Source organism: Danio rerio, chromosome 9 (assembly GCF_049306965.1).
Source record: "Danio rerio strain Tuebingen ecotype United States chromosome 9, GRCz12tu, whole genome shotgun sequence".
Classification (NCBI taxonomy): Eukaryota; Metazoa; Chordata; class Actinopteri; order Cypriniformes; family Danionidae; genus Danio; species Danio rerio.
The window spans coordinates 17,854,869-17,877,946 of record NC_133184.1 but is presented as its reverse complement, the minus strand read 5'-3'; the positions used below and the strand labels follow the sequence as shown (position 1 = coordinate 17,877,946).

Below are 23,078 nucleotides of genomic sequence, written 5' to 3'. Positions count from 1 at the left end.
TAATGTATTGCTTGTCACATAAAACTAAATGGCTTCCTGGATTTTGATTGTATAACACTAACAAAGTTTGGTAGACTAAAAATCCCAAAATATTATTAAATTTTTCTGTCTCTGGATTTTAGCATTTTAAAAAAGACTATAAACAATTTCTATAAATTATCAAATTTACATTTTAGATTATAAATTTGCTACAAGTTTACGAGCCAAATCGAGTTCCTACCTTCAAGGATTCATACAAAAATATTTGAAAATTAAATAAAAATAAAAGTTAAATAAAAGTTAAATAAAATAAAGTAAAATTAAATTAAATTAAATTAAATTAAATTAAATTAAATTAAATTAAATTAAATTAAATTAAATTAAATTAAATTAAATTAAATTAAATTAAATTAAATTAAATTAATATTGACTAGGCTTTCTACCACATACCTCAGAAGAAGTAGAACTACAAAAGAAGAACTAGAAATTAATTCTACGACTCTCTTCCACCACACTTCTCTTTAAATAAGTATTAGTATCAACAATTGGTTTGTAATCTTCTCATCTCCACCTCATTGCAACCAGCACCACTGCAGCTGTATTTATAAAAAATACTGACGAGCACATTGTTTCCATACGCTAAAAGTTTGTTTCACTTAGAGAGTCTGATCACCGTGTGACACATCTCACTCATTGATCTTAAATGTCAATTATGTGACTGTAAATCTTTTTAATGGGAGCAGCATAGCCTTGACAGCTTCAGAAGTTGAAAAGCTCAAATCGTCCTTCTGCTTCCTACACTGTCTTTTCCTCAATCTGTCTCAGAAATCAGGGCTGCGCATCTTCATGTAGTCAGATCTTGCTATAATGAAGCCATATGGCCTGTCTGCTGGAATGCTTGCAGGCAGAGCAGTGAGCAGGGAGGAAGCACACAGAGTGGACGTGAGCTGCATGTTTATGGCAAATTCACTGGCTTTCTGGACTGGCCTGCCTGCAGTTTTGGCAGTAAAAGTCTGCTTTGGAAACAGGTTATTTTTATGGATGCATTCTGCACCCCGGCTCGATCAAATGGTGTGAAACACTAGTTTAACCGCTGATGCCATGTCTTGTGAGTGGGTGAGGGGATTGCTGAGGAAACTGCAGCTTGACCTAAATTCACATGTTGAGAGGGAATTTAAATGACAGCGCTGAGGGTGGAAATCAGCACTGCGTGGCTAGCAAGAGACATGCTAAATAGCAAGACGAGAGCGGAGACATGACTGTCTAGTCTGTTTGCAGTAAAGCAGCTAACTTGGAAAATGTATCAGAACACTTCAGTTGTTGTTGTGTTATTATTATTATTATTATTATTATTATTATTATTATTATTATTATTATTATTATTATTATTATTATTATTATTATTTTGCTTTAACATGTTAGGCAGACTACTAAACCTTTGAAAAGAGCATTTTTTATATTAATATATTTGCACAAATAAAACAATGTAATTTATGTGATTATTTATTTATACATTTAACAGGTGATTGAAAGAACATTGTTTTTACTTGTGCAAATAATTTAATTTAAAAAGTGGTCTTTTTAGAAGTGTAGTAGTCCACTTAACATAATTAAACGAAACAAACGAAACATTGATTAAATAAAATAAAATAATATAAAATAAAGAATAAATAAAATAAATATATCTTTATAGCAAATTATGTCATATCACAGATGGATGGATTAGATAGAATTTTTATTAATTTATGTATAATTTTATATTATATTTTAGGCATTATTATTATTATTATTATTATTATTATTATATGCTTTTTAAGTAATGTGTACTTTTTTAAGTGTGTTTTTTAAAATTGTGACTAAGTTGAAGTGAAAAAAACTGAAAAAGAGTGCTATTGTGATCATTTTATTTGCACAAAGAAAAACAGTTATTTTATGATTGGAGATTATGTAAAATTTGTTATATTCATGTATGCTATCAGGTACATATCAATTTGATAATAATAATAATAATAATAATAATGACAAAAAAGCAAAAAAGCAAAACTTAGAAATCCAGAACAAGCTAATTGTGGCATACTTTCTTTAAAAAGAATAATTATTATGGTATTTTACTTATTTAATGTTCTATTATTATTATTATTGTTATTATTATTATTATTATTATTATTATTATTATTATTATTATTATTATTATTATTATTATTATTATTATTACTACTGTGCAACATGTCTACAAATTGAAACAGAGTGTTTGTATAGTATTAAAATTAATTGCTCACTGTTATTCAGTTTGAAAACAAAACTCTAGTTGTAGTTTTTACTACATTCATAATGTTAGAAATTAATAAGTAAAAAATGTTGCTTTGAAAAATACAAAGGTTGCATTATATCAGCACTTATTTTAAAAACAAAAGTCAGTTCATTCATTTTTTTTTTTTTTTTGTATGGACAGACGTGTCACCTGTACATGTGACACATTACTCACCCTTGTCTCAGTGTCAGTCTGTTAGCAGATCTGGAGTGCAATGTTCCTGTATGTGGGAGCACCTTGCGTGATCAGAACAAAGCAAGAGAGCATGACAGAAAATCCCTCAATACCCGCCCTTAAAAAATGCAGGAGCAGCAAGCGTGCAAAAGCAAGTTACGTAGTTATGTATATATAAATTATACACCAAGAAAAAGTCTACTCTGCAAAGAAATACCCCGCAGGAGGTAACAAACTCTTTTCCATAAACACCAGGAAGTTCTGATATGTTAAACCAAAATTAAATAATAATAATAATAACAATAATAATAATAATAATAATAATAAATAATAATTAAATAAATAATTAAATAAATAAATACATAAAAAATATATTATTATTATTATTATTATTATTATTATTAATAAAATAATATAAAATAAAATAAAATAATAAAAAAATTTATTGTGACATAATTTTTTAATGGATTTTTTCTCCCCAAATATTTATCATACGATAAGATATGTTCTCAATTTAAATAACTATAAAAAAATATAAGTGCTTTAAAAAAAAATAATGATCAATAACGATACATCCATATTAAAAAATAAAATAACTTACATATATTAATGTGTATAGTGCAATAATGTGTAAAGTGTAAACTGTATAAAGTTTTTTTCAAAACAATTAATTATTGTAAAAGAATAAAAAATACATTTAATAATTGTCACATCATTAAAAAAATAAATAATAATAATAATAATAATAATAATAATAATAATAATAATAATAATAATAATAATAATAATAAATATTATTAGACAGTGAAAGAAAAAAATCTAATGAAATCTCATGGCCTTAAACATTAAACGCTTTATCTCAACACATAATATAATTATACGAATTTGTAAAAGTTCAGTCGTACGAAAATGTACACACTTATAAAGGAGGTGTGGCAGCCAATCCCACTCCTAACCCCAACCGTCATAGGGTGATAAGCAAATCATAAATCAAAAATCACAAGTTGTATGAATTAGATCATACGAATTCATACGAATTAGCCACTAAATCAAAAGGTTATGAATTGCCGTGAGATTGTGTTGATTAATTCACATTCACAACTAAACCTATGCTACAAAATTGTACAAAATCGACCTTAATGATTTGAGAAATATGTACAGGGAAATAGCGCCACCATCCATCTGCAGTCAGCAGAGGAGAATGCAGCTGTAATCTTCTTCAAGTCCTTCAACTGAACAGAAAGGCATGACAAACACCAAATTATATGATGGTCCAGTATGAGCTCTGCATTATCAGCCATGACTGTGTGAGCAGTCCACTTCAGTCCTCATGATCTATAGATATCCTCTCAGTAATGTCATCTTGGTGGGGAGTGCAGTGTAGTGTAAGGTAGAGGCCATATGAGACATGTTCTGCATGGTAAACGTGTCCTCCTGTCTCAGAGGAATACAGAAGTCGTGCAAACTTGGTCTAAAACCCTGTGTAGAAGGCTATTAACTGACGCTTTCAAACTCCATTGGTCAGTGTTTACCCCTCCCCATTTGTTGGTGCATGTTGCAAAATATTTGTTTGATATGAAAGGCTTTAAATAATGCATGGATTATTCAATAATGCAGGAACGTTGGGTAGTTTGGAGTCAAATGCACACTGTTTTAAAAATGATGTGCCTGCCTCAGCCAACCCTGACCTTCACCATTTCAAAATGGTCATTTTTTTGCAGTTTAAAAAGAATACCTTGGAGGCTTATGTGTTGCGGGACTTCAAAGGAAATATATAGCCCTATTTCCACAGTCCTGAACAAAAAGCACTATGTATGAGGGAAGTATTTAAAAAGCATGCATCTTCCTAGCTAACAAAGATGTTCTAAGAATGCTTTGCTAACGTTGCCATTCACATTTTATTTCTGAATGTTTTCTGATCATTCCAAAAAAATTTTTGTAAATGACTTACATTTCTTTTAGCATGGTATACATCATAATCGCAATATTTGCCTGAGCTGAAAATATATAAAACAGGCAGGGGTGTAGATTTGGCATAGGCAGAGGGGATATGTCCCCACCAATATCCAGCAATTACTGAAACATAAAATTTACCAAATATTGAATCACCTTCAAAATAAAATACGGCTCTGTCAACCCTTAGTAACCTAGACATGCAGAAAGGGTACAATTACTTTTTGTTCTCAGGTCTTCCCTCCCACAAACACATATGGACTGTGTGATTGGCTGAGCCTATTTATGCTGTGAATAACAGCTGTAATTACGTTTGGATTTGAGAAGCACCAAAACAAGGAAATGTTCCAGTCTTCCTTCACTGTACAAAATGTAGACATAAGTAGCTGCTTTTTAAAGAGTCAAGTTTTTAAAGTCAGGTTCGCTTGGAGTCCACCATACTAAATTTTACAAAGGCTGTGCAATTAATCAAATTGTTTTGATTTTGGCTTTCATGGTTATGAAAAATAATAATCAGGATAAAATGGTTAAATTGCGCAATTGCCCCACTAAATTTCTCTATATTCATACCTCCTCAAAGCCAGAATGCAGTATAATCACATAAATTGACTTTAGCAGCATGGGACATGTTTCATTAATTGTTATTCGTATTATTAAGTGTTAAAAGCCTTTATTTATGTTTTTAGAAGCATGAAAGACAATTTGTTCAGTTCCATGCATGCACTATAGGAATGTACAGTGCTCAGCATAACTGAGTACACTCCATTTTAAAAATGAATATTCGTGAATATAGGCAATGCATTTTGATGCATTTAACCAAAACAGATTTATGAAACTAATATATTTATTAAAACTATGTTTTAGTCACTGAACATCTTCAGAAATTGGAAGATAATACATTAAAATCCATGTAAAAAATGATACAAACTACAAAATTCCAAAAAAAAAAAAAAACAACAACAACTTTGAATTCTTTTTTTTTTTTTTTTTTACTTTGATTTTTTTATATATATATATATATTTTCCCCCCTAGCATATACATTTTGGTTTACTGATTTTGGACCATTATCATAGGTTATTTTGTTAGATTAGCCCCAGATTTGGCTTTAGTACAGACTAATCTAATGTTTATGCACAAATACTGTAAATCTTCCCATAGGAAAATACTAATCTAAATAAGAAATGTGTGAGGGGTGTACTAATATATGCTGAGCACTGTATGTCCCCATCAATGTTGAGAGCAAATCTACACCCTTGTTAACAGGTATATTGTATAAAAAGTATTGTATTGTTTTATTGCATATAGAGTTGAAGTGAGAATTATTAGTCCTCCTGAGTTATTAACTCCCTTGTATATTTTTTTCCCAATTCCTTTCAAAATTTTTAAAACATTTCTAAACATAACAGTTTTAATACCTAATTTCTAATAATTGTGTTTTTTTTTTATCTTTGCCATGATTACAGTATTTGACAATATTTTACGATATTTTTCAAGAGACTATCAGATTAAAGTGCAATTTAAAGGCTTAACGGGGTTAATTAGTCAAGTTAGGTCACTGTACAAATTACTGTACAACAATGATTTTTCTGTAGAAAAAATCCATCTTTAATCATATAAAAAAAAAATTGCTCTTTCCTATAGTATTTTTTCTCTAGAAGAATATTATTGGTGAAGTTCACTGCTGTCACTACTTGCTTGCATGGTTTGGAACTTGTAGAGCTGCTCATTGATGAATTTGCTCTTCAGTGTTTGGACTTTCAGCAGTAAAAATTAAACCACTGAACTGAACTAAACTGAACTTTAACTCTGAAAACTGAACTAACACAGTTTCAATTTACTATAATCATCTATGTTAAGCTGCTTTGACACAATCTACATTGTGAAAGGGATATAGAAATAAAGGTTATTTTAATTGAATTGAATAAATATTATAGAGAAATCCCTTGCTCTGTTAAACATTATTTGCAAACGTTAATTTTATGTTATGTAACGTTAGTAAATGTTATATAATGCACTGAAATCATACGTGAGATATAGCATTATTATAGTTATAATTTAAAGTTAATGAAAAACAATTGTCCATTATTTATTAATTCCATTTAACAAAAAAAACTAAATGTGATTGGTATACATTAATATACATTAACTTAAAAAATGCAAAACATTTTGTAGTTTATCAAAATTGAGCATGTTGTTGCTCTTGATGTATCAAATTATTGATACATCATATCTGCATATATCTATTAAAAATGCTTTAACGGGTCTTTTTTGTTTTTAGTTCTTCGCTGTTTTTATTTAAAGATTATGAAACAAAGGGTCACTTTATTTTGCTAGTCTGTTTGTTGAATTTAAGTTACATTGCACCTTCATGCCAACTAATTCTCATTAAATTACAAGTACACTGTTAGGTTGGGGTTGGGGTTAAGGTTGAGCTTAGGGTTAGTGTAAGTTAACGTGCTTGCAAAGTTTCTTATAGTCAGTTAAATGTCTGTTTACCGAACAAAGTAGTACTGCAAACACTGTGATACTTTTAAATGTTATTTGAATTTTCAAAAAGAAGTTTAACATTTAAAATGCTGGATGATATACAGTGCATAAATACATTTTTGCTGTTATTTTTTTCACAGCATAAATAACCATGTAACAAAAGCTGCACAAACATTCTGTTATTATTACTGCAAGATCTTTTGATCATAATTTTGAGAGAACCTTAGCAGAATGCTCACAACCTAAAATCAAGTGAACAAGGCAAACAGTAAAGTCTTAAATGTGTTACGCAGCCATAAGAAGCTTAAACCCCGCCTGAGGTTCTCAAAGAAAACATATTTCGTAACCCGGCACCACGCCGCAACAAAGCCAGTGTATTTATAACAAGCAAGGCGGATCACATTGATGTATTTGTGACACTGAAATATCGTCAGGGCACAGCCTGGATTGTCACATGAAGAGAGAGCTATGATGATATAACCCGGTCTGAAGAGTGACTCATCCACTGTTAAAGCAGCTGTAGGTGGATTTGGCACTCTCTCCAAAGGAAAAGCTTCTAAATCTCCGAAACGTATGGCATAGCGGATTTTAAAATGTTGTGCTGGAATGATAAAAAATGTCTTACATCCATCATGGAGGAAGATGGGGTCAAAAAAGGGCCATCAAACTATTCGTAGTTTATCAAGACTCTCGGGCAGCAAAGAAAAGTGATAAGATGTTTGGGTTAAGATTGTTGGGTGTTCATTAAGGGTCATGAACTAGGTGCTAAATGCATGATAATCAGTAGTGTTCAGAAATTGTGTGGTTTAAAGACCACTGACCTTCTGTTTTCTCAACTGACTGCAGATGCTGACTGCCAATGCTGTATTTCCTCTACGCTGCAGATTTTATCCATCAGCCGCAGGCAACTCCAATGTGCAGGTAGACATTTCTTCATGCTTGTATGAATTCATTTCAGCCATTAATAACACTCAAGCTATTAAAACCCTATTTTTTGAAGCACATTTTAAAGGAAGCATTCACCCAAACATTAGAATTCCCTTATCCTTTTCTCAGACTTTCCTTACTCCATGGATCACGGAAGCGTATGCACATTTATATGTATTTACAGTAAACATATACAGTGTTGGAGAAAGTTACTATCAAAAGCAGTCTTTACAATTTTGAGTTACTTTCCAAAAAAGTAACTAGTTGCTCTTAGTTGCTTTGTCGCAGATCCATCGTTTGAACCACGTTAGTTATAACGCAAAACAATCCACAATGATGCTCTAAACAGGGTGAAGTAACTATTTCTTTAGAGAAAAAACCCAGAATTTTTGGTGCAAATTATATTGTTTTACACACTACATACATTAAATAAATCCAATATTAGTTTTGGTAAAAACATGAACTCTTTTTGCATAATTATTTTATGTAAACGGCACATAGGACCTATATATGCTTCCTTTACAAAAATTATTGATAATATTCCATATAAAATCACTTGAATAACCAGACCAGCAACCCAGCGACCTTCTTGCTCTGAGACAACAGCACTACCTACTGCGCCATTCCATCATCATTATCATTATTATTATCAAGTAGAATTTTTATTTATTTATTTATTTATTTTGAAAAGTCTACTTTTACAATTTGACACATTTAAGCCACTACAGATATAGTTATCAGAAATATTTCTTAACAAATAACCTACAATAAATTTAAAGCAATAACATGTGCTATATATATATATATATATATATATATATATATATATATATATATATATATATATATATATATATATATATATGTGTATGTGTATATATATATATATATATATATATATATATATATATATATATATATATATATATATATATGTATATATATATATATATATATATATATATATATATATATATATATATATATATATATATATATATATATATATGCAATAACATGCAATAACATGTGATATATATAACAAACTATATATAAGTTTGTTTTCACAAACTTTGGAGACATAATGTAAATTCTGCTTTCAAATTATAAATCACCTATAGCTTTCGTCATGAGCCAAAGCTGCATTTAAAATCACATTTTGTAAATGTTTTAAAGTGCACTATGAAGGTAATGCAATTTGTCAATATGAAGATCGCTAAAACTGAACTGTAAAAATACTTTGAAAGCAAATTACAACTAAGAGAGATGGCTTAAATATTTTTCTTTTAAATAATTTCAAGATTTAATGTTAGAATGTTTTAAATGAATAGGGCACAGGGGGGATAACGAGGAATAGAACACAACCAGGAATTATGTTTCTTACTACAGTTCTAAAGGTGTAGTTGCAAGTGTACACGTTTGTGATGCAGTTTGCTTTTTTCGTTGGGGTGACAGATATGCAAAATGCCAAATCTAACTATATTTGTTATGATGGAACTTGCGACCTTAGTTAGCAAAAAATAGTTTTTAGAAATGCATTACTGACTGAGGCCTGATCTCTTAGAACTTGTTTTTTTTTTTTCTTTTTCTTTTTTTTTAATAGAGGAGCTCTGCAATTAACAACCCACTGTATAACCTTCACCCTACATTTACCTTTGAAAATACATCAAAATAATATGTTTGGAGAATGTTCCTTTGAATCACATTTCATTAAATCAGAGCTCTACATTCCATACAGTTGAAGTCAGAATTATTAAACCCTCTGAATTATTAGGCCCCTTGTTTATTTTTCCCTCAATTTCTCTTTAACAGAGAGGTTGTTTTTTTTTTAACACATTTATAAACATAATAGTTTTAATAACTCATTCCTAAGAACTAATTTATTTTATCTTTGCCATGATGACAGTACATAATATTTTACTAGATATTTTTCAAAACACTTCTATACAGCTGAAAGTGACATTGGCTTAACTGGATTAATTAGGTTAACTGGGCAGGTTAGGGTAATTAGGCAAGTTATTGTATAACAATGGTTTCTGTTATTGTATAACAACCAAAAAAATATATAGCTTAAAGGGGCTTATAATTTTTTACCTTAAAATGATTTTAAAAAAAATAAAAACTGCTTTTATTCCAGCCAAAAACAATTATCAGACATACTGTAAAAATTCCCTTGCTCTGTGAAACATCATTTTGGAAATATTTTAAAAAATTTTAAAAAAAATCAAAGAGGGTTTAATAATTCTGATTTCAATAAAGAAAAGTATAGTTGAACGTTTAATGAAAGTTTAAAGCAGTGTGTTTGCTTTTTTTTATACATCAGTTTTTTATATATCAGTAATCACTGTTCATTGAGACAATCCGCTTTTTATTTATTTATTTATTTTTTGATGCATTTAAACTAATAAACACATTTTCTCATTGATATTAATTTTGACTAATGTTAATTCAGCAATTCATGTAACTTGTGTTACTTTTCAAAAAAGTAATAGCAATAGATCCCAACGCATTAAACATTCCATCCTAATAATTTATTAATTATTAATTATTGAGGGAGAGAGAGAGAGAGAGAGAGAGAGAGAGAGAGAGAGAGAGAGAGTGAGTGAGACAGAGAGAGAGAGAGAGAGAGAGAAAGAGAAAGAGAAAAAGAGAGAGAAAGTATTGAGAGATTTTGAAATTGTGACTTCACGTAATGTGAGCAAACTGATGGATTGGTACACTACCATTCAACAGTTAGTGATCTATAGCATATTTTTTTTAAATAATAATTTTAATAAATATGCACTGAATCAATTAAAACATTGAAGATGTCATTTATGAATGTCATAAAAGACATTATAGGGCGAGGCAGTGGCGCAGTAGGTAGTGCTGTCGCCTCACAGCAAGAAGGTTGCTGGGTTGCTGGTTTGAACCTCGGCTCAGTTGGCGTTTCTGTGTGGAGTTTGTATGTTCTCCCTGCCTTTGAGTAAGTTTCCTCCGGGTGCTCTGGTTTCCCCCACAGTCCAAAGACGTGCGGTACAGATAAATTGGGTAGGCTAAATTGTTTGTAGTGTATGAGTGTGTGTGTGAATATGTGTGTGGATGTTTCCCAGAGATGGGTTGTGGCTGGAAGGGCATCCGCTGCGTAAAAAACTTGCTGGATAAATTGGCGGTTCATTCCGCTTTGAAAACCCTGGATTAATAAAGGGACTAAGCCGACAAGAAAATGAATGAACAAAAGACATTATAGACATTTATAAAGACGAAAAATTGTGATTATCCCGCACCAAAATACAAATAATTTTGAGACCTCATAATAGTTGCTACATAAATAAATTGCATAGTAAAATATATTTAGTAGTAGTATAGCAAATCATGACAATAATAATAGCAAAAATAAAAAAAATATTTTCCAAAAACCATTACCCATAAAGACATCTTTAAACTTACCTAAATCAGCAGGTCTCACCACTGGTGTTCTTCCCGACAGCTTCTGTTTAAGAAATTGAGTCAAAGACTGCATGCTCCTATTTGTTAGTGCAATGCAAGATGGCGCAATGCAGTTTGCTAAAAGATAAATCATTTCTTGTGTTAATGTATGTTCACTGCCAGTTTGGTGTCGCTTGAGCAATTGTGTGATGCCCAGCTAGCAAGTGCCATATGGTCACCTGATCCTGTACTGCTGCTATCGCACACGTTCCCTCCAGTGCATGCTGGGACATCACAACAGAGTCTGTCTGGCTGCTCCACTTCATGCACCTCTGCCTCACCAGGAGAAAGTCTGGCAGTGGGAGCTTCCATTTCCTCCAGCTAAGAGTGTGTGTGGGGGGGGGTTAACATGAAGTGCCGCCAAGCATGGCTAATGCAAAAGGACAGTTCCCGCTTATTATAGAACCATTGCGGATAATAAAATCTGAATCAAACTGCCAGCTGAAAGCCACTAGAGAGTTTCCTCCTATTTAATTTTTAAAGTTATGGAAGCACTTGACACTGAGGTGGATCAAATATCACAAGTTTGCGTGCAAATACTTACTTAGCAAGCCAGTCTAGCCAAATTTAAAAAAAAAAAAATAAATAAAAAAGTGAGTGGTCATGCTACTGTAAGATTACTCAGTTCTTTTTCAGAAAGTCATACTCACCATTGAGTCGTGTATGCCAACCTATCACATGATAGTTTTCACAAGGACAAGTGTTACTGAAAATTTATGTTTGGCTGTCGAAAGTGGTTATCATGCACAAAACCACAACAACATCAATATATCTTCTGGGAGAGCAGCAGTCTGATGTCCAGCTTTTGGCTAATTTCAGAGCTTTAATGAATGATGGGAATGTTGCATAGCTACTCATAATGTTGAGTAGTTATACTTTAGTTAAGTAACATTGCAAAAGTAGATACAAGCAAATAAAAAGTAAGGTAACTTTTTTGTATCTCATTCATTCATTCATTTTCTTTTCGGCTTAGTCCCTATATTAATCTGGGGTCGCCACAGCGTAATGAACCGCCACCTTATCCAGCATATGTTTTACGCAGCAGATGCCCTACCAGCTGCATCCCATCTCTGGGAAACATCCATACACTCTCATTCATACTCATACACTATGGACAATGTAGCCAACCCAATTCACCTGTGCCGCATGTCTTTGGAATATGGGGGAAACCGGAGCACCCGGAGGAAACCCACGCAAATCAGGGAGAAAATGCACACTCCACACAGAAACACCAACTGACCCAGCTGAGGCTCAAACCAGCAACCTTCTTGCTGGTAGGCGACAGCACTACCTACTGCGCCACTCGTCGCCTTTCTTGTATCCATTTAAAAGAAAAATATGTAGCGAATCAGCTTGAAGTGAATTTTTTGCTTGAACAGACAATTGACTTCAATTACAGCTATTGCTATCAAAAATAAAAACCTAATTATTAGTGGTGGGCCTATATCGACATTAACGTGCTGTGTTAACGCAAGACTCATATCACGCGATAAATAAAATATCGCCGTTAATCTATTCTCAAAGGTTGGTTGGGAGCTAGGTCTATTCTATGCAAGCTATGATGACTTTCACCTTGATATGATATTTTAGCGCGGATATATAGAAGGGATTGTGCTCTTCTGAATCCAGTCATCAGGATGCCTGACTGTAACTGCAGTTCGGCAGTTTTACTTTTACTCATGAACATTTCATTCATGCCCCTGTGACAAACTGGGGTATTAGACGAAAAGTAAGGACTAAGGACTGGTGAGAGTGTTATGGAATTTAATAGTGTGTGAGTGAGTGTGTGTATGTTTGTGTGTGTGTGTGGGGGGGCGGGGGCTTACTTCAATAATGGCACTACTATATACTCCTCATGTCTTAATTCCATTTCTGTTTAGTTCAGTTATGACTTTAGTTGGAATAAGGTGAGAATGTATAATTAACCTATTCTTGCAAGGGTTTAAGTCTCTTCACTGGACCCAAAGAGAAGCTGTCCTGAGATGGAATAGAACTACTTTGTAATAAACTCTAAACAAATTTGGACTTTTTTTTTTTTTGAAAATTACGTGTAGGTTAGGAACTTAACAAAACTAAAATAGTGATTAAGCAAAAGCTGTGACTGTCATGCACATCTAGCTAGGGAAGCATAGCACATTGATTAGTATAGAAAATCCTCCAATGTTCACTTGGTACACTTGTGTAGAAACTCCAAAGTACAGCAGGATGTAAAAATTATCTGTTTTACACACAAGACAAAAATCTTGTAAAATGTTCAAAACAACAGAGAATCAAAGACTATCAACTGAAAATTTAAGCAACTGGGATGTGTCTGATTTTCACCATTTATGACAACACAAGCAGCAATGATGAAAAACCAGGAGTCTCAGCTGCACACACAGTCTCTCCAGCTGGCCGTCAGACTGCTGATGCTGCGCAGCAAGTCATTTAAGATAAACACTGACTCGCTGAGTAGTCAACTACTATTCTAAACAGCTTGTCAACTACAGTAGTCACGCAAGTCTTACCACACAAAAAATAGAAAGACCACATGAGAAAAGTAGTTCTACTCTTATTCTCTGGTTAGTAAGTAATGTGTAGCAGTTTTTTTGCTGGGGGTCTGTTTTGTTTAGTTTTTTTGGGTTGACAATTACAAGCTTTTGTCTTGTGTGATTATATGTTGGTCCTTGTCAAATACTATGTGAACAGTTAATATTAAAATGACTGTTTTAATTTATTTTTTAAATTATTCACCTTCTTTTTTTGTATGTTTCTGGAGGGCTATTCAATTGTGGAATTTAGCTTTTTTTCCTAATAAACACACCTAAAACAGTTAGGGTATTCCCACGTGATAAAATGCTATAGTAATTTATAGTAAATGCTATAGTTCATTAATTTTCCTTCGGCTTAGTCTCTTATTTACAAGGGGTCATCACAGTGGAATGAACTGCCAACTATTCTTTAACTTTTTTTTTATTTGTATAGTGCTTTACAATGTAGATTGACATATGTCATTTTGACATATGTTTTACACAGTGAAAGCCCTTGCAGCCACAACCCAGTACTGGAAAACACCTCACAATCTCATTCACACAAACTCAGCCAGATCATTTAATTCACATATAGTACATGTCTTTAGACTATGGAGGAAACCAGAGCATTCATAGGAAACCAACATGAACAAATGGAGAACATGCAAACTTCACACAGAAATGCTAACTGACCCAGCAATGACTTGTAAACTGTGTATTTTAGTATATGCCTTAATGTTGCACAAAAACACAATATTGAGTAATTTGTCACTATTATAGTTTAATTAAAAAACTATCCCTATGGTATCTTATTCATTTCAGTTCTGAGTTCTGAGAGCTGCATATAAAAGAATGCATTCTAGAAAGGCTGCCATGTTATCACGCCCCGTCATTATTTAGTCTTCATATCATGTAGTCTTCATTAAATGTCATGCCATTTAGCACAATAGTTAAACAAATGTTTATTCATTTCATTACTTATTCAGAATGTGACGCGAAAATTAATAAAAGTTAGACTGTCTTAGTGTGCATTTTAATTCTGTTTGTGCCATGAGAAATTAGAAGTATATGAAGTTTATACAGTATGGGCAAGATAAAGGGTCAATCCAATGTGGTAGTCTTTCTAGTCAACCAAAACTTTTCATTCATTCATTTTCTTGTCGGCTTATTCCCTTTATTAATCTGGGGTCGCCACAGCAGAATAAACCGCCAACTTATCCAGCACGTTTTTTAACGCAGCGGATGCCCTTCCACCCACAACCTATCTCTGGGAAACATCCTCACACACACACACATACACTGGACAATTTAGCCTAACCAATTCAGCTGTACCACATGTCTTTGGACTGTGGGAGAAACCGGAGCACCCGGAGGAAACCCATGCGAACGCAGGGAGAACATGCAAACTCCACACAGAAACGCCAACTGAGCAGAGGATCGAATCTGCGACCTTCTTGCTGTGAGGCAACAGCACTACCTACTGCGCCACTGCTTCGCCTCCCAATCAAAACTTATGCATGTATAAATTCTCCCCTTCACAATAATTTTATGTTTTACCCTTGTAGTTTAAATAAAGCATATATCTAACATAATTGAATGAATGAAATAATGAATGCATTTATATTGCTACTTTTTAACAGGGCATCTTGCTTTATTACTATTAATTATAAAATCACAGATAAAGGCACTTTGATATGACACAAAACTGATCAAGAATATTCCAGTGTACAAATAGTTTTTTCCTTTGATTGCTTCATTCTTAGGTTCTTTCGTTGCATGGCTAATGTGTCCTAAAATGGGTTCAGGAAAGTAAATAAGGATACACAGATAAGAAAATTTATTCTTTCTTTAGTTGAATGATTAAAAAATGTACAAGTCTTTATAATGTGTGTGAGCTTTGACAGTTTTTCCTACTAAGATTTATCCTTGCCATGATGACAGTAAATAATATTTGACTAGATATTTTTCAAGACACTTCTATACAGCTTAAAGTGTCATTTAAAGGCTTAACTAGGTAATTAGGTTAACTAGGCAGGATAGGGTAATTGGGCAAATTATTGTATAGCGATTGTTTGTTCTGTAGACTATCGAAAATATATATAACTTAAAGGTTCTAATAATTTTGACCTTAATTAGTTTTTTTTTTTTGGTGCTTTTATTCTAAAAATAAAACAAATAAGACTTTCTCCAGAAGAAAAAAAATATATATATTATAGGACATACTATGAAAGTTTCCTTGCTCTGTTTAACATAATTTGGGAATCATTTAAAAAAGAAGAAAAAATTCAAAGGGGGGCTAATAATTTTGACTTCAACTGTACATCCAAATTGCTTCACTAATGGTCACATGATATTGTGGACACAATTAATATCAATCTGCTTATGTTCCAGCTGAACTGTTTCTTTTTGCTCGCTGCACGACTCATTTTATTTTTCACAGTCTTCCCTCCTGCTCTTATGGTCAGTTATAAGAAATGTTACAAAGAAAAGATCTGTAAATCGCTAAGTGTTTTGCCAGCATACATAAGACCAAAAACTTATAATAAATTGCACAAGTTGGGCAAGTTGTTAAAATTCAGTAACCTTGGGTACAATAAACAATATTGCCAATCTTGCTATTATGAAAAAGTAAGACATGCACTGTCAAAAATATTTTAATCTAGCAGTTTTCTGTATTTTGTGATCCACATATATTTGTTTCTTATTTAGTAAAAAAAAAAAAAAAAATTTCAACATCTTCTAATATAGAAGACCTCAAAAAGTGACTTTTTAAAAGCATTTTTAATAGATTTAAGCAATATATTGCCTGGGTTGTATATTATGGTACAAACATTTTGTAATAAACAGCCAGTGCATTTTCTGTTATTTCACTGACTTATTTTTATATACTTATACATTATATTTAGTATTAAACTATTAAAATGTCAATAAAAGACACTTTGTTACAGTTGAATTTTTAACAGCAGAGATCAAGGTCCTATAATGCAATTATATAAATAGAAAACACAAAATATGGAAACTGTTAATTAACAGAAACTTTTACAGTGTGCAAGTCATGTTTTGCACATGATTTGAAAATTATTTCATACACAAAAGTGTTCTTTATCAAATATAACCACTGCTTGATAAAATTTTATATGCAGGAAATAAAATTGTAATAAAATAAAAAGGCCTAAAAGTTATAAATAAATAAGATAAACCAATAATAAAGGTGCCTTTAACTAAGAGTTTGAAATAACCAATGCAAATAATGAATTTTTTTCTTGTCAAGTATGTGTCAAATAAAAATTATCTAAAGCACTGAACCCCATTTTTACCATTCACTGTGAATAAAATCCCTCAAACATTTAGATTAAAAATGTAAATGTTAATGTAGAGTACATGTAGTGCATTTTATGAAGAACTACAATTTTCTATTTTAATATAACTGAATTACTGACAGAATTTATGTTATAGATATAAACCACAATTAAAAATCAAATGATGACTAAATCGGTACCACCAACATCTAAGACACATCTGTCACTGCAAATGAAGAATTTTGACATAACACAGAGATTTAGGCAGACTCTCACACCCCACCATGGTGATAATGAGTTTTGTTGCTGGTGCGAAGAGCCATTTTCAGCAGACACTTAAAAAGTATTTTCCCCATGTGTTTTTGTCTGGGGTCACCTGCAGAAGTTCTGCACATGCTCCCAAAGCTGTAATTTAGGAAGGTATGAATGAAGGTCTATTGTGCAGAATGACAGCTTAATTAACGATTTGACATGCATAAGTGGCAGAGGAGTTTGGCTTGGGAATGCAAGCGTTGCATTTGCCATGATGAGATGAGAAAGGTACTTGTTAATTATAATAATATGGGATTTTAGTTTGCTCGATAAACTGTCCCACAGGTGGCAGAGACAATAGCAGATGATGCAGCTGCAGGCCATGATGGGGAAATGATGGCAGTGGGAAAAAAGAAGACAAGCAACTCATCACAGTAAAACACCCAACTGGAAGGTAATTGCACATCAAAGACAAGAACTTGGTGATGCGAGTATGCTGAGGGATATGTGTTTTCAGGCAGCTGCACAATAGTCAACAGAATTTTCTGCTCTAAACAAATGAGGTGAGACTTACTTTTTCAAAGAAACCTCAGTGCTGTCACAATGAATTACTGTTTACTTTCTTTGTCTAACAAAATGTGGACATTCCTACAGTTTCATCCATTAAAGGGTTTGGGGGGGGGAATTAAGTTAAGATTTTTAATTTTTAATTTCATTGTTAGATTACAGATTTTTTTAGCAAAACATAATTATAAGAATAAGATTAAACATAGCCTTAATAATTAGTTACAGTAATTATCGTACAAATTGCTTATTACATGTTATATTGCTCTAAACTAAATTCAGTTCTAAATTCCATTTTTTTATATCATATATTTTTCACACAGTCATTTGTTTGTTTGTTGGTTTTTTCAGCTCTAGCAAATAAAACATCTATTAAAGCTATAATGTCAACTTAGTAGTATTGGCTTTTTATGATTCAAATTTAACAAACCATGTTCAGTATCAAAATGTTGTACTTATTTACAGTCATACTGTATTTTATTTTAATTTTAAAAACCATTATTCATGCTGTCCAGTAAATCCTATGTCTTGAGAACCTTGAGAACCAGATCAGTCTGATCTGAAAATGATTCATATCTGTTTTGTGAGCTGTATTGATTATATTTTCAGTGAATAATGATGTTTATTCTTATTCTTTTTCTGACAGTATGATGACTTTAAATTCAAAATATAGCACCGATTCAAGTATTTTCTTAATTCAGATCTCAAAAAAGTGAATTTTTTTTTTCTTTTTAGATTTTTGACCCCATTGGGAATTGAAAGCCTCACCAATGAACAAGTCAGCTTATCCCCACATTGCTCACTATGTGGCTTGCAAACAGAATTCACTCGTCGTATGGCGTGTGCCGAACTGGGACCAAAAATCCTTTCAAGCCTGGTCTGTTTACTGAAATATACCTCCACAGCTTCAGCCTGAGCAAGATCAGAACGCAGCTTTGATGTGTGGCATGAGCTGTGTACAGTCCCTCATCACAGGCAATCTGATAAGTTGAATTATCTTCTCTCAGATCCAGACTCTGATAACTGTGCAGTTACTGCACTTCAGGATATCATTTAACAAAGCTGAACCACAACACACACCATTAACAATCTGACCAAGCCATTTTTATTGCTAACCTCTAACAAGAGTGTTTAAACAGAATAAAACAGATTACTCAATGAGTGATTAAATGGCAGATTGGTTGTTTGAAGGAACCCATACTCCAGAGGGGGAAGTCAATGTGTCAAAGCCCAGGAGCGCTGGTCTCAGAAGGCTGCCGTGTAAAGGGATGGTCAAGCAGAGATGAAAGAGAACTGGGTTTCTGTGAAGACTCACAAGATTCAAAAAGATCCTGCTAAAAGCAGACCTGCCTTCCAGAAGAAACCAGCTATAACTTATAACAGCAGGAAACCACATGGTTCAGCCTCACCTAAAGCTGAGGACAGGGGAAACCACTGGCTTTGTAGTAGAACCTAGGCCTGTTTACACATGGTATTTAGATGCATTTAGATTGATCAGATCACAAAAGACAAGAGAGACCATTCCAGCTTACACCTGGTGCCCACTTTCGATCATTATCAAATTCAGGGTGCGAACAATGGGAGAGCTTCCTCCCCTTGAAAAGACATACTCCCCTGAAAATGTGATTTGTGACATATTTCAGGGTCTCATCAAATATTGACAACATGTTATTTTGACATGTGATTTCAGTATTTTGTAATGTGTTCATTGTTGATTATTATGTGTAAAATTGCAAAAAAAAATTATTCAGTTGTGCATGGCAGAGACAATTCATGATGATGAAGATCTTGGGCATCAAGGTGTGGGGGCTTTGTGGAGCACTTATGTTTAATACGTTAACTTAAAGATTCATGGAAAACATAAACAATGGAGGGTTCCAACTTGCAAAGTCTTTATCATTCGTACTAACTCCTGATAATTTGGCTGATAATATTTATCATATAGTTATTGCATAAATCAAGTTGTGTATACACTTAAAGCTGTTGTGCATCTTTGTAAGTCATTATACATTATTTTTGAGGACATGAAAGCACATGAAACCTCTCTTTTTAACAAAAACTTCTGCAATTTTCATGTTCTCAAAAAAACATGTACAATTTTTACATTTACAATTACTGAGAAAAGTAGTGAACATCAAGTAGCACATCAAGAAGCTCAGCTCACCTCACTTCAAGAAGGTTAGTGGTTCAAGTCTCAGCTGGGGATTATGCAGATATAGCATGTTCTCCTTGAGATTGCCTGGAAAACATGCACCAGAGAAACTGTCAGTTTATTTTGCTGTGGCAACCACTGATAAAGCAGGGATTTAGCTGAAGGAAAGTGAGTTTGAGAGATTAAATAAATTTCCAATGAGTGCAGTAACCACAGCATTTATGCAAACTTATTTAACAAATATTTCTAAAGCAAAAATTCATCTGGGCTTAATTGTCTTTTTTCTGGCAAAAGTGCTGAACTCATGTACAGCATAAGAACTGCAAACCACAAACTGCAACCCTTGATCTTGCACAGTGCAGAGAGATATATCCATAGCCTAGCCATGGCAAAACAGCACAGAACTCTCTAAACATTAAAGTAATAAGATTGGATATATTTATAAATAAAATGATTACATCTTGTTTCATGGGATTCACCAATTTCATCACACAAAATGTAATTTCACGAGTTCACACTTGCATTCGTTTAAGTATAAAGCATATTTGGCGTGCTGTCCAGGGGGAGGGCTCTGAGCTCTAGGAGACACCCCAACTCGAGTTATTCACCTTATCAAGAAACAAAGAGGAGTTGGTATTCGAGTGAAGTATCTAGCCCGGCCCCAGAACGCTCCCAAAAAACGCTATTTGGTTACAGGACAGCAGCCAGACAAGTGTGCAAGCCCCTCAAAATTGCTGATCATAAAAATTTGGAGGGGTGCTGTTGAGTTGTAAGGTATGAGTTTCGGGAGGAAGCGGTTGTAGAATTACAAGGTGTACGTCTCCCGTAGGAGCGGTCACTGCGCTTGCAGTGGTGCATAATTGTAAGGTGTACGTCTCCCGTGGGAGCAGTCACTGCGCTTGCAGTGGTGCATGATTGTAGGGTGTACGTCTCCCGTAGGAACAGTCACTGCACTTGCAGTGGTGCATGATTGTAAGGTGTGCGTCTCCCGTAGGAGCGGTCACTGCGCTTGCAGTGGTGCATAATTGTAAGGTGTACGTCTCCCGTAGGAGCAGTCACTGCACTTGCAGTGGTGCATAATCGTAAGGTGTACGTCTCCCGTAAGAGCAGTCACTGCGCTTGCGGTGGTGCACAATTGTAAGGTGTACGTCTCCCGTAGGAGCGGTCACTGCACTAGCGGTGGTGCGTAAAAAGTGTGTGTCTCCTGTATGAGTGGTCACTGCTCTTGAAATAGTGCGTGATAGTGAGGTGTACGTCTCCCGTAGGAGCGGCCACTGCATTAGCGGTGGTGCATCATAATAATGTGTGTGTCTCCTGTATAAGTGTTGGTTGCGCTTGCAGCATTCTGTAAGAAAGTGTGCATCTCTCTTAGGGGCGGTTGTTGCGCTAGCTGTGATGCTTGATATTAATAATGAGGTGTGCGTAATAAGTTGTGCGACTCCAGTTGTAGCAACGCTGTGTAAGCATTATCGAGATAGTATGCGAAGGGTGTTTGGAGAAAGTGCCTTGTGAATTGTCGATGACGAATGTGTAGCAGATGTGTTGTGACGGGCTCTAGTGGGTGTTGAATTTATCTTAGAGGGGTTTTTTGATGAGGGTTTGTTGGGCTCTTCTAATGTGAGAGTGGTCAGATCAAATGTAGCACTTTAAGGCCTGAGAGGACCAGCGTCCAAGTGTTTGGATTTGCTGCTCTGATAGACCATTTTGTGCTGCGGAGGTAGCTGCACCTATTCTGAAAGAATGGCTGGAGAAGTTGTCGGCTGAGAAGCCGGACTTAATAAGAAAGCATTAAAGATGCTTTTGAAACCAAAAACAGGTGACTGGGCGATTGCTATCGTCTGTGAATAGAGGGTCTGCTAAGGAAGAGGCTTGAGATTTACGGATTTGTGAAAATGCTAGCAGTGTTTGGTATGGACAAATAGGTGATTGAAGGTTGAAAATGTAAATGTAATGGCCTCTTTTAGCTTGATCGGTTTTGCTTTGCCTAATAAAAAAGGAGTTCTGAACACCTCAAAAATCCGAAGAACGCTAAAATAAACATAGCATCGAGTGTACGTGCTGTGTTGATTGATTCGTATCCTTTGCGAAGAGTGCATATGCATTTAGTGAGTGTTTTCAGTGTTATGGGTTGTCGTGTGTCTTGACGTGTGGTGGGTTCTTTGTATGCTTTTTAATAAAAGAGCAGTTTGAGAATTAGCTAAGTGAGGTGGGGGGGGGGGGGGCATAAATTAGTTTGTGGAAAAATTTAATTCCACTCAAATAGCCTTTGATGGAATTGATCTGGAGTTTTTTGGTAATGGTCAGGTAGGTTATGTAAGATGAGATGGTAAGTAGGGAAAAATCAGGAAACAGTATGTTATAACATGCGTGGAATGTTTTAAAACTTTTCCATGCTGTTAAATATGACTGCAGGGTTCTAGGTGCCACCGCCTGAAGGATATATTCGAGGGATGCTCCAAGCAGGTTTTTTAAAGGATGATCTATGGGAATATCAGCTCCTAATAAGGAGAGACTTGGACTGGAAATTGATCCGCCTCTGGTGCCAAAAGTCTGAATTTCTGGAAACAAAACGAGAGAGAGAGTTAGCAATTTGACTTTTGGATCCAGGAATGTACTTTGCAGTTGAAATAAATTGTTCACATGCTGATATCCAAGTGAGGCGTCTAAGTAGAGGAATTAATGCTATAGAATTTGAACGCCCTTTATCTATTCAGTGAACGGTTGCTTCATTGTCACAGTGAATTATAATACTGGAAGAGGACCATTCTTTCCCCCATAGGGATGCAGCGACGACAAGTGGATAGAGTTCGAATAGCGCCGATGATTTAAGTGATTGCGGCAGGTTTAACAGCAGGTGGACGCGAACCAGCATCCTTGGTAATAACCTCTGAATCCGATTGACGGAACAGCATCGGTGAATAATTTCATGTCTGCTGGGTAGGATATTAGGTCGCTGTAAAAGAAGGAGAGACCATTCCATTGTTTGAGGAATAATATCCAT

The 23,078-nt window shown here is 34.0% G+C and overlaps 1 long non-coding RNA gene across 1 annotated transcript; it reads left to right on the top strand.

Annotated features, from left to right (window-relative positions):
- The first annotated feature begins 7,296 nt into the window (after positions 1 to 7,296).
- On the top strand, positions 7,297 to 20,284 carry LOC137496422 (uncharacterized). Its single transcript, XR_011016743.2, has 4 exons — positions 7,297 to 7,424; positions 7,752 to 7,826; positions 17,707 to 17,815; positions 18,661 to 20,284. It is a non-coding gene; the product is annotated as an uncharacterized lncRNA (long non-coding RNA).
- The last annotated feature ends 2,794 nt before the right edge of the window (positions 20,285 to 23,078 follow it).